We start from the raw sequence: 12068 nt of genomic DNA on the forward strand, positions 1-12068 counted from the left end.
CCTTCCAATACTTCACAGATGAGGCAGACGAGAGTCAGCTTCATTGGCTTTAGATGAAAAATATATTTTGCATGATGACTAGTAACGTAACAAGCTCACAACTCGTTTCCCAAACTGTAATTCATACACAAAAAGACACAAAGTAGAAACCTGGATCCAAATATGATCTCAAAAAGGAAATGACCTATGAAGTCAGTGTAGGGTCAAATGACACATATGAAACACGGCCAGGTGATAATTGTAATGTCCCAGAACATGATCAGCAAAGGGGAAAAGATACATGAGGCTTAGATATTTTGTCATCTGTCCCTTTGCAATCTCTGTTATTAAAATGATTTGGACCTCCTTAATGGACAATAGGTAACGTCCAAAAAGAAGGGAGTGAAAGGGGTTGTCTGGTATGGTGAACCCTTTCAAAATCCTATATTATAGGGTCTAGACCTCCCATAGCCACTTTATTACTTGAATACCTCCAACACAACACCCACAGCATGGCCAGCCCAAAGCACTCTGGCCCCACTAAACAACTGCCTCTTAAGGGGTTTTCCGAGAAAAAAAAAATGTATAGATGGCCTATTGTTGGGATAGGCTATAAATGTGTGATTGGTGGGGATCTAACCCAAGGACCCCCACCGATCATCAGAATGAAGGGGCTCCTTTATGGTTTGACCTGGCACAGCGGCTCTGCCATTCACATGTTATGCCTGGTACTGCAGCTCAGCACACTCACTCGAATGGGATTGAGCTGCAGGCACATCCGCACCTACATAAAATCTGAAAATATTTAGATAATTAACAGTAATGGTTATATTTTTAGTCAGCTGGAGCTATGTACACCCATGCACTCAGGGGCGTAACTAGGAAACACTGGGCCCCAGAGCAAACTTTTGACTTGGCCCCCTCTCCCCTGGGTGCCACACACAGCCACCCCTTGTAGATAGTACCCCCTGTAGATTCTGCCATACAACTCCCCTTTGAGATTCTGATATTCTGCCATACAGCCCCCATCTCCCCCTTGTAGATAGTGCCATACAGCCCCCACCTCCCCCTTGTATACAGTGCCATACAGCCCCCCACCTCCCCCTTGTAGACAGTGCCATATAGTCCCCCACCTCCCCTTGTAGAGATTGCCCCCCAAACAAATAAAACAAATTTGTTTTACTCACCCAGGCCCTGTTCCCGCGACGAATGGAGCTGCTCCACAACGCCGACAGGATTCTTGCATAGACCGGCGTGATCCAGTGACGTCATCGCAGGATCCCTGCGCCTGATAGGCTGCAGGTCGAACTGTAGCCTAGTAGCCTAGTAGATGGCTGTAGCCTAGCAGATAGCAGAGCAGGGAGATACCTCCCTGCTCTGCCATAGTGTTCAATAGTATCTGTGTCCTAAGGAATGTGGCGACACGACTGCTGTAGCAGGGATAACGGCGCCACCGAGAATTGGGGTGCCGTGGCGGTGGGCGGCAAGGGCCCCCTCATGCCACGGGCCCCGTAGCAGTCGCTATGCCTGCTACAGTGGTAGTTACACCACTGTTTGTACTCTAAATTAGGCCTCAAGTATAAAAACTAGCGCTTACAGACACACCATTGCCATCGCTCGTGAATGAACACTACATGAATGGCCGATTGTCAGTAGATCTGCACCTGTGAGCGCACTCGCCTATATTGTGATGTCGCTTGTGTGCATCCTGCTGATAATATCAGCATTTGGTACTCCTGCCCTTGTATCACTGCACAAGTTAGTATGGCCCGTCTCAGTGACGGTGAATCTGATGCATGGGTTGTCCCAATGTGCGATGTTGCGGCACAGCTATGTCCCCTGTGTCACCCTGCTGCCATCATTTGGCAGGCAGGTTCCAGGCAATACTTTCTCTATGGACGACAATAGATTCTGAGATTCTACAAGACTAAATTGCATTTCATTACATGGCAGATGCGGTTATGTTGCTCCAGATTATCTATAGCACAATCTGTAAATACAAGTCATATCATATTCATATAAAAATATCTACATACTATCACACATTCTGACTTGGTGGCGACCTCCACACCTGCCAAGTAGCCAGTGATGAAGTGGGGAAATAACTGGCTGCAGAGATGGATCTTCTGGTGTAACACAGAACATCCACCATTACCCAATTTCATCTGAAGGAATCTATGAGGCCTACTGTATGAACCCTGGTGTTCCCTAGAACCTACTTTGAGGAACACTGGCCTAGAGAAGCGTTTCTTACTGATTTAAAGCCAAGAACCCCTACTCAAATAAATTACATCAAAATGAACATTAAAGGGGTTATGTGGGGATCAAAAAGTCGAAAAGTATTAGCAGTGTACACCCTGCAGTATGTGAGTACACTCGCTAATACACATTCCGGTCCCCCGTCGCGCTGATTCTGAGATTTTAATAGATTTTTATAGCGCTGCTCGGGGACCGGAAGTCTAGTTGCACAGTCTTCCTTCATGACGACACGGCTCGTCATCATGTGACCGGCCCTGCTATACTCTATGTAATCGCTGTACTACTGCTCCTGCTTGTACATAGAGTACAGCGGGGCCGGTCACATGACAAAGAGTCGTGTTGTCATGAACGAAGACTGTGCACCTAGACTTCCGGTCTCCTGCCAGAGCTATAAAAATCTATTAAAATCTCATAATCAGCGCGACAGAGTACCGGAAAGTATATTAGTGAGTGTATCACATACTGCAGGGACTGCACTGCTAATACTTTTCAGTCCCCACATAACCCCTTTAAAAAAGGACAACATAATGACATTTAATACTTCTTAGACATGGTGTGTATCCCCTTAGGAAGCTGCTTCTGCAGAAACATCTGGGAAAGTGTCTTCATGTGATTGATTGATTGATTGATTGATTGATTGATTGATTGATTGATTGATTGATTGATTGATTGATTGATTGATTGATTGATTGATGCATTATTAAGTGTCTATTCACACGGTGCAGTTTTGCAGCGCAGCTGAAAACCGCACTTCAAAACCAAATGCATTTTTTAAATGTGATTTGCTGCGGTTTCCACGGTAGCTCCAAAACCACGTCAAATCAAAGTAAAAAAACGCATTCATTTTAGCAGTGCGGCTTTCGACTGTGCGGCAAAACCGCACCGTGTGAATACACCCTTATCTTTGCTACATAATATATCAATATATACAGCTCCATCTTGAAAACCGCTGACCAGTGAACTGAAGGACCTTATCCAACTCAGTGTCTCAGAGATGCTCTCAGCAACCTATCATGTTGGCATAATATTTATTACAAATTGTGAGCGTATTTAGCGCTTAAGAACATTAAGGCTGCTGTGAAAATGGACCGTCCAGATCATGTAAATAAAGAATAAAAAAAAAAAAGAACATTAAGGCTGGGTTCACACTGCGTTTTTGTTGCATTTTTAGCATGTGTTTTTTTTTTATAGATAAACTTTCACGTCTCTCAATAGTTCATCAACCGAAACAAAGAACGCATGGTAAACTCACAACATGAACGCACAGTGTGAACCCAGCCTGAGAGAATAGAACCCGTTTTGCACTGTAGCAATGAGCCGCCTTTTTCCTGTATTTTCACTATATAAAACCACAAGCATTAGAAAGTGGCAGGTTGGGTTGACTAATGTTGGCGTCACCTCCAGTTGTGGTTATTACACTAACATGTGGTTTTATACACTAATGGTCATCAGGTGACCCCAGAATCTAAATGTTTGACAAGCAGATCATGATACGGCCAAAATCGGTAACATCCCTAAGAAAATACCCTCATATTTACACATCATTTTTAAAGGGGTTCTCTAGTTTATTGTTGCTCGGAAGGGACCCCCCCCCCACATACACACAGTATAATGACCCCATAGTGACAAATAGCTGCCCACGCAGATGCCCCCATACAGAATAATGCCCCTACAGATGCCCCATACAATATAATGCCCCATAGCGGCCCCCATACAGTATAATGTCCCTACAGGTGCCCCCATAGAGTATAATGCCTCCTTAGGCATTATACAATACAATATATTGTCTCCTCAGCTGCTACCATACAGACAGGCAGGATGACGTCACTGCATCGTGCCTGTCTGTGCCGAGCCGCTCATGGCCGGTGTTACACAGTGAATGGTGAAGCAGGGAACCTTTCAACTGAGGACGCAAATACAGTTGAAACTGGGACATACCACCAGCCACCCGGGACAGTGGGACACCACCCAGAACCTGGGACTGGCCGCTGAATCCGAGACAGTTGGATGCCAACATGTCTCTGTTAGGAGCAGAGTTGTCATGGATCCAAATGACCAAATACAACAATATCTACTTCCAATCTGGCTTAAGTAGTGTCAGTTACGTCGGTAAATAAGTGTCATCATTGTGGGGATATCAATGTATTTAGGAATATGAATCCACATAAGGTCTTCATGCCAACACTGCCCCTGACAGAGATCAGAACAGAAAATATCTTTTGAGTTTCTCAAAAGTGCAACCTCAGGCTTTCGGCGCCTAACTTCAATCTATCATCTCTCAACAAAGAAGGAAGATCAGGGTTTGACTTAGGGGCCTGCGCCAGCTGAAGGGGTCACCACAGACGGTCTGACACTGAGTCTTGTGACCACCACGTTTCTCAATATAAATTGTATAGAAGTATGATTTTGACATTATATAACACTGTTATTCAATTACTTTATGTATGGAGCTGTTAGTTGGTGACTGTATGTTGGTATTAGTTGAGCACTGTATGGTATTATTTACTTAGGCATTATGTGGCACTGCTACTTAGGCACTGTATTGGTGATAGTGGCAGCACTGTATAGCATTATTTTTCAGGAAGTGTTATATGGTTATTTGTGCACTAAATGGCAGTACACCAAACATCAGCTGGAACAAGCAGCTAATAAAAGATTGTTTTTGCAACAAAAATACTATGAGGAGGGTGAAATGACGGGCAGATTGTTAGCAAATATCGCACGGCCGACGCGGGAGAGTGCGTTCATTCACCAGTTACAGACAGCAAATGGGACTCTGGTTGGAGAAACAGGGGATATATTAGGTGTGTTGACATCATTTTATAAGGAACTATATTGCACTAAGGTGGACTATCCGGAGGATCTTCTGTCAGAATATCTAGCAGAAATGACATGGGTTACTTTGGGGGAGGAAGAGAGGGAAGGGTTGGAGGAAATACAGGAAGCGGTGAGTTCTATGGCGAATGAAAAGGCCCCAGGGATGGATGGTATACCCACTGAATTGTATAAAACATATGGAGAGACGGTTCTGCCAGAGTTACTGGAGGTGTTCCAGGATAGTTTCGCCAGAGGGCGGTTACCGCAGACGATGTATGAAGCTGCTATAGTTGTAATTCCTAAAGATGGGAAGGCCCGGACGCAACCTGACTCTTACAGACCGATATCTCTGTTAACCGCGGACATTAAAATTTTAGCTAAAGTACTGGCTAATAGGTTGTCGCGAGTAGTGGCTAAAATTGTGGGGATGGATCAGTCGGGATTCATGCCATCGCGCTCTACGTAGACTTTTCTTAAATTTGCAGACAGATGCTCCGGATGCGCGGTGTAGAGCAGTGCTGTCTTTGGACACCGCCAAGGCGTTTGATAGTGTGGAATGGGGTTACTTGTGGGCTGTATTGGAGCGGATCGGCTTTGGAAGGAACTTTATAAAATGGGTACAATTACTATATAAGGAACCGGTAGCTAGGATCAGAGCAAATGGAAGGATGTCAGACTCTTTTAGGTTGGAGAGGGGGACGCGACAGGGATGCCCACTTTCCCCGCTACTATTTGCGCTGGCAATTGAACCCCTAGCAAATATGGTAAGACAACATCCGGGGATAGAAGGGTTTCGTTGTGGGGAGCTGGAGGAGCGCATAGCACTATATGCGGATGATATCTTGTTGTTCCTGGGGGAGATAGATTATTCTTTGCCAGTGATAATGACGGTTTTGGAGCGGTTTGGCAGATTTTCAGGGCTAAAAATTAATTGGAACAAGTCGGTGTTGCTGCCACTCCAGCCAGTAGATACGCCGTTGCTGATTGGAGGAATTGAGGTACCGTGTGTACAGAAGTTTAAGTATCTGGGAATTACGGTATCGGCAAGGGTGCAGGATTTTGTTGAGTTGAATGTGATACCATTACTGAATAAATTAACAGATAGGACCAAAGTATGGCTTGGGTTACTGCTGTCAGCGCTGGGACGAGCAAATCTCATCAAAATGATTCTGATGCCCCAGGTTCTTTATATTGTGCATAATGCCCCAGTGTGGTTGCCTAAATATTGGTTCAGGAGAATACATAATTTGTTTAGGGACTTGGTGTGGAAAAGGGGGATCCCCAGGATTAAAATGGAAAAGCTGCAACTACCAGCGGAACAGGGGGGGTTAGCTATTCCAAATGCATGGATATATTATCTAGCAGCTCAAATACAACACTTTAAAGGATGGAAGAATAGGGAGGAGTGGAACTCTAGTGGGAAATTGGTGTACTATATGGGCCAGAGAACGGATATACTAGAGGCCATGGAGTCTCATAAATTAAGGAGGGAGGCGAGAGGGAAACCGACTTTGCTATTACTACATAGAGTTTGGTGGGAAAGTAAGAAAATATTGGGGGTTACAGGATGCTCCAATTATATGCCCTTATGGGATAATCCCTATCTATGGGAATTTAATATTTTAGAAGGATTTCAGGATTGGGAACAAGCAGGGATCAGATATGTGCACCAGTTGTATGAAGGAGGTACTCTTAAGCTCTTTGCACAATTACAGGAAGAGTTTGGACTCTCACATCGGCTGTTCTACCAATATCTTCAGTTAAGGCATGCGGCGCAGGCGCAAGAGAGGCTGGTGGACTTGAGTTGCTCCACTATGGGAGGGATGGAACAGGTGTTGGGGGCACAAGACACTAAAGGGATTATTTCGGTGCTATATAGTACGCTACTCTCCAAATTCCTAGGAGATCCGCTGGTGGAGATTAGACGTAAATGGGAAGAGGATGTAGGGACTATAGCGGAGGAAGAATGGGAGGAAATACTTGGATCGTCCAAAATACTCTCTATTAGTGTAGCACACAGGAGGTCACAACTCTTTCTGTTACATAGGGTGTATAGGACGCCTAAGGTGCTATGGCAAATGCGAATTAGATCAACAAAGGAGTGTCCCAGGTGTATGTTTGATGGGGCGGACATAAAACATATGTTTTGGAGCTGTCCGATGCTAAATGTATATTGGAAAGAAGTTAAAGGAATGGTATCTAGAGTATATGGTAGAGATTTCCCACTGGAACCTAAGATTTTTTTATTGGGCTGTATGGGGGAGGAAGGAGGGGATGGAGTGGAATTGCTGGCTATTAAAAAGGTTCTGTATCATGCTAGGAAATTAATTGCAAAATATTGGCTGCAGGCGGATCCCCCGGAAGTGTCTGAACTGGTTGGATATGTTAACCACACGGTATCACTGGATAACCGAATATATCTGAAAAGAGGGGCAATTCATAAGTATGAGAAGCAATGGGTAAATGGGTGAACACCTATGGTAATGCAGTACACTAGATGAGATTTGGAGGGGGGCTGACGCACTTATATGGTCAAGGAATGGCGGGATCCCTGTTTGATATGCAGGAAGGATGGAGGAGGTGGAGTGGCTTGACGAATCAGGAGACAGAGGAGGTACTGCGAGGGGGGGGAGTTAGGTTGATAGGGGTAGGGACAGGGACGTATGTGAAGATACAACCAAAGATGATGGATACATAATATAATGTAACTGCAGGAATTTTGCATTAAGCACATGATGTTATGCTGTTAGTTTGTTATTTTTGGTTTTTTTTCTCCTGTTATTTTTTATCAGAAATGCAAAAGCTGTATAACGCATGTTGTATTCTCAATAAAAACTTGTTTGATTTAAAAAAAAAAATGGCAGTACACCATATCGGGAGGGGGTGCTAACAGAGGGTACCACATAGGGTTCCATACAAAATAAGGCCAGCCCTGACTAAAATACAGAGGAGAAAGCAAAAAACGCACGGCACCACATAGTGCAGATCACCAAAAATAATGGAATAAAACAGAGGAAAGTCAATTGAGCTCACCGCCTGGCATTGTGCTAGCACAGGCAAAACGCTGTTGTAGACTTATAATGACATAGGTATCATTAGACCGCTGCAGCCAGGTCCCATCCGGTAACTGGAGGTGGTTACCACTTGGCCTGATGAAGACGCTGGTTCAGCGTTGAAACGCGTAGTCTTTTGCAATAAATTATTTATTTTTGTATTTCAAAACACTGGAACTGCTTCTACTTTTATTACCAGCAGCGCCGTTTATGGTCCACCAACTTTTTCTTCCTGCAAATAAAATACAGAGGGGTGCATAAGTAGGTATTAAGGGGGAGATTTTCAAGCAGTCCAATTACAATTTTTTGAGGCAATTTTGAAGAAAGAAACACAAGGAGACGGCATTATTAGAAAAATAACTAGGTCCGGTGAAGCCAACTTCAAACTTTCCGGTACAGTTAATAGGCACAACTGTGTTTATTACTCAACAGAAAACCCCCTTACAACAATTGGAGAATAGTTGAACCAACCCGGGATTACAGTTTGGGCGGCTCTTTCACGTAAAGGGGTAATTGGACCTATCTTCTGCAATGCAACGGTTACCTCAGACCTGGACCTTAACATGCACCAAGAAAATGTAATACCACAATTGCAGTTGGAGCATAAAATTAAAGACTTCAGTTTTCTTCAAGATGGAGCCCTCCTCATTAGGCTTTAGCTGTGCGTAATTCACTTGATGAAAAGTTACCCAATAGGTGGATAGGTAGACGAGGCCCGACTCAATGGCCACCATGATCACCAGACTTTACCCCAATGGACTTTTTCTTTTGGGTAGTTATCAAAGATAAGATATATTCAAGAAAACCACGCCTGGTTGATAACATGATTCAGCTCAGAAAAGAAGAACGCCATGAAATGAATGCCAATAAAAAACTTTGTGCTAAAGTGTGAGTGTAAAAACTAGATTATAGCAATGTGTAAGTAGTGAGGGACGCCAATGTGAGTATAAATAAGAGACTGTACTTAAAGAGGCTCTGTCACCAGATTATAACTTCCCTATCTCCTACATAGTCTGATCGGCGCTGTAATGTAGATAACAGCAGTGGTTTTTATTTTGAAAAACGATAATTTTTGAGCAAGTTATGAGCAATTTTAGTTTTATGCTAATTTGTTTCTTAATGCCCAACTGGGCGTTTTTTTACTTTTGACCAAGTGGGCATTGTAAAGAGAAGTGTATGACGCTGACCAATGTGACCAATCAGCGTCATACACTTCTCTCCATTCATGTCCATTTGTACTCAGCACAGCGTGTGCTGTCACATACACCCACATTAACTTTACTGAAGTGTCTTGAGAGTGAATAGACATCACCTCCATCCAGGATGCGATGTCTATTCACACTCCGGACACTTCGGTAAAGTTTTTGTGGGACTTACTCACACAGCACAGTGAGATCACGCTGTGCTGTCATTGACAGCGTGATATCGCGAGATCATGCTGCACCGTGAGTAAGTCCCACAGAAGCTTTACCGAAGTGTCGGGAGTGTGAATAGACATCGCATCCTGGCTGGAGACACTTCAGTACAGGTACTGATTGGTCAGCGTCATACACTTCTCTTTACAATGCCCACTTGGTCAAAAGTTAAAAAACGCCCAGTTGGGCATTAAGAAACGAATTAGCATAAATTTGGTGACAGAGCCTCTTTAATTGTTTAGTTATTCTATAAAATACTTTTTAACCTGTATACCTATTATTATATTTACCTATTATTTAAACTGTATACCTACTTATGCACCTCCCTGTATAGCGTAGATATTTTAAAGGAATTTTCTGAGACTTTAAAAGAGTGTTTTACACAAATAAATGTAAAACAAATAAGTTTTAAGATATTCGCTACTACTTCACTATGGTTGTCAAATCATCACGCAGAATTCCATACGACCAAGAGCGCCGAGACCCAGCAGACCGGTGGTTTTTAATAAGTCAGTTGCCTTATTATTGACTAAAATTACAGCTGATTGTGATGTACCCACAGTTTTGCGGCTTTGCATTCAATCTTATGTTTATTTGTTAATCAAGTCCTATGAGAAGGCGCCCTCTGGTGGTTAGATTGTATACATCTTCATTATGCTCGCTGCTATAGGCGGAAATCACTTTGATGATTTAGTATCTCACAGATGTTCTTGTCCTTTATGATTCATGGTGAAAGGTAATGAAGTTATATCTGACCGCAACTCATGACCTCAGAATGAAAGCAGTAGACCACAGACACATTTCTCCTGTATTCTGCTCCTGTCAGTCAGGGCGACTTATTATATAATAGCGTTGTGTGCTATACACATTTATAACTTGTCCGTAGAACAGAACATCTCAGGAGACAACAGTTGTGGTTTTCCAAGGATTGTGTATCACTATATATAGATTAAAGGGGTCTGGTAGCTACTGTACGTGCATCTGTGGGGCCACCTTGTATGCAGACATACCTGTACATACACTATATGGACAAAAGTATTGGGACATTAAATCATTGAATTCAGGGGTTTCATTCAGTCCCATTGCCACAGATGTATAAAATCTAGCACCTCACCATGCAGTCACTTCATAAACATTTGTGAAAAAAATGGGTCGTTAAAAGCTAAGTGAATGCCAGCGTGATCCTGTAATAGGGTGCCACTGAAACCAACCTCCACCACCCCCTCATGCACTATAATTGTATCTTCGTTTATAGGACGCAGATACAATTACATGGGTCACTAGTGCTGACAGGGCAAGGAATATTAGTTCCTAGCCATGCCAATCACCACATGTCAATGACACAAACGGTGCGATGACGTCTTCACGCCACTTGCATCGTTTAGCTTCCGCAGACTAGACTTGGTCAGAAGAGACCAGGCCTGCCTTGCTAGAGGACAGGATGGGAAAGGGATCACGTGAGTATGTAAAGTTAGTTTTTTGTTCAGTTTACAGTGTGAGTGGCATTATCTACAGGGGGTTCTATGGGGAGCAGTATCTACAGGAGGCTATATAGGGGGCACTGTCTATATGGGGCTCTATGTGGGGCACTGTCTACAGGGGGCAGTGTGTGTGCTTGTGGGACTGTGTATGATGCTATTATAATCAGGGACACAGTGTATGGTGCTATTATATTTAGGGGTGCAGTGTATGGTAATATTATATTAAGAGGCATATTGTGTGGCACCATGAGAATTTTATCTTTGTTTATAGTTGAGAAAATGTTTGAAGGTGAGAAGCTGAAGACATCCGAGTGGCAAACTGCAGAATTGGGCCGTGGCCGAGAGAAGTCATCATAGAGGCCTGGACCAGATGGAGAAGAAAAGAGAAAAAGAATGATTGCCATCTGAGAAGACGTCACCTCTGAGTGACTCAATGTAAATGTTTATTCTGCCTCTAATCAGTACTGTAGTCACTGTATGATTTGCATAGGTGGTATGATTTTTTTTTTTTTTGTGAAACAGCAACTACCATCATATCCTTACCATTATTCGGGCCATTCTGGGAGCTGTAGTTTTACACGGTACAAACCTTTAGGGCAGGGGTTACACTGAATTTGCAAATGATCTCTGTACTGAGCTGTATTTGTGCTGGTGCTGTATTTATGTACTGAGCTTGGTTCTGGTATTGGTTCTGGGACCACTGTTATTCAACTTATTTATTAATAATATAGAGGATGGGATTAACCCCTTAAGGACACAGCCTAGTTTTGGCCTTAAGGGCAGATACAGACGAACGTTGCGTTTTTGCGCGCGCAAAAACCATTTGACAGCTGTGTGTGTCATCCGTGTCTGATGCGCGGCTGCGTGATTTTCGCGCAGCCGCCATCATAGAGATGAGGCTAGTCGACGCCCGTCACTGTCCAAGGTGCTGAAAGAGCTAGCTCTTTCAGCATCCTCGACAGTGAATGCCGAACACAATATCGAAAAACCTGTTGAAAAAAAAGAAAAAGTTCGTACTTACCAAGAACTTCCCGGCCGTTGCCTTGGTGACGCGTCCTTGGTGA

The sequence above is a fragment of the Rhinoderma darwinii genome, chromosome 10, assembly GCF_050947455.1.
Source record: "Rhinoderma darwinii isolate aRhiDar2 chromosome 10, aRhiDar2.hap1, whole genome shotgun sequence".
NCBI classification, from domain to species: domain Eukaryota; kingdom Metazoa; phylum Chordata; class Amphibia; order Anura; family Rhinodermatidae; genus Rhinoderma; species Rhinoderma darwinii.